Below are 1,472 nucleotides of genomic sequence, written 5' to 3' on the forward strand. Positions count from 1 at the left end.
TTATTTTTAAGTAACTTTTATCAATTGTACCCTTTATTATTATATAGAAAGAGAAAGTTAGAAGATTAAAGAATTAATATAGAGAGAAAATAATATTTTCAATAAAACCTGATGATTGTGTTAATATTTGTACTTTGTACACAACTTAAAAAAAAGACACTTAATATGATATGAAAGAATTATATTATAAACTTGCCTAACATTATATAACTAAATAAATAAAAGTACGGATAGATTAATTAAAACACATAACGAAATTTTAATTGAGATCTTATAAATTTAAGTAATATTGTTATTTAAGTTTAACTAAGTAGATTTAACATTAACAAAAACTACTCTCATTAAAAAGAACGTGATTATATGCACACATACTATTTACATTATCGTCGTCATCTTTTTCTTCTTTGCGTTTTTCTTCTTTTTTCTTCTTCTCATGCTCTTTCTTCTTCTCTTCCTGCTCTTTTTTTTTTCCCTCTTTCTTCTCTTTTTCCTTTTTTTCAATAAATATTTAAATAATGAGACTATAAAAAACTTATAACATATATAGAGTGCAGGAATAGATCTACACATAGAGAGGTGTGGACTCTATTATAACCTCTATATATATGTGTGTGTGAGAATTTACATAATGCTTTTATAATCATAATGTATTTTTCTCAACATTTAAAAAAAAACATATTTATTTGTGAAAAAATTATATTATTTAATACTAAAAAAAAGATAAAAATTATTATATTATATAGATTTAATCAATTCAGATAGAAAAATAACTCTATTCGAATATAAAAAAATATAATAATAATAATAATAATAATAATAAACCAATCAGTTAATCACTACAACAAAAGCGGTATTTAGCGGCGGTTTCTAGAGTCGTTTAGCGGTGGTTTTAAACTACAGGAAGATGGGACGCGGATAAATGAATAGCGACAGTTTTAGCTAACCGCTGGAATAACTGCTGCTAAATGTCTATCAATTTTGTGGAGGTTTGTAACCGCCGTTAAATAGTAAATAAATGAAAATAGCATTTGTTTTGCGGCAAAATTTTCGTCGCTATCTGCTGGAATTGTTGTAGTAAACTAAAACTCAACGAAAAAATATTAATTTTTTCATACCATTTATAATACCTTATATTTATTAATTCATTCTTTTATTTTAAGTATGTGTTTATATTATTATATTATTTTTAAGCTAAACTAATCTTAACATTGTTGGTGTATAACTAATGGATATCATTTTTGTTATTTATACAATATTTTTTTCTATAGAACTTTTTTCCTTCTCAATCACTTATAAGCGAGTTCTTTTTCCCTTTGCTTCTCTTTTTTTTTTTATTTTGATTAGAGTACATTACTTGTATAATTTTATACTTTTATTTGTACATTTGTTTAGAGATATATGCAAAAGAGATTGGATGCAAAGAGCTTTTTGAGTTAATAAAATGATGAGATACAACTATTTTTATTTTTTAT

Source organism: Arachis ipaensis, chromosome B04 (assembly GCF_000816755.2).
Source record: "Arachis ipaensis cultivar K30076 chromosome B04, Araip1.1, whole genome shotgun sequence".
Classification (NCBI taxonomy): domain Eukaryota; kingdom Viridiplantae; phylum Streptophyta; class Magnoliopsida; order Fabales; family Fabaceae; genus Arachis; species Arachis ipaensis.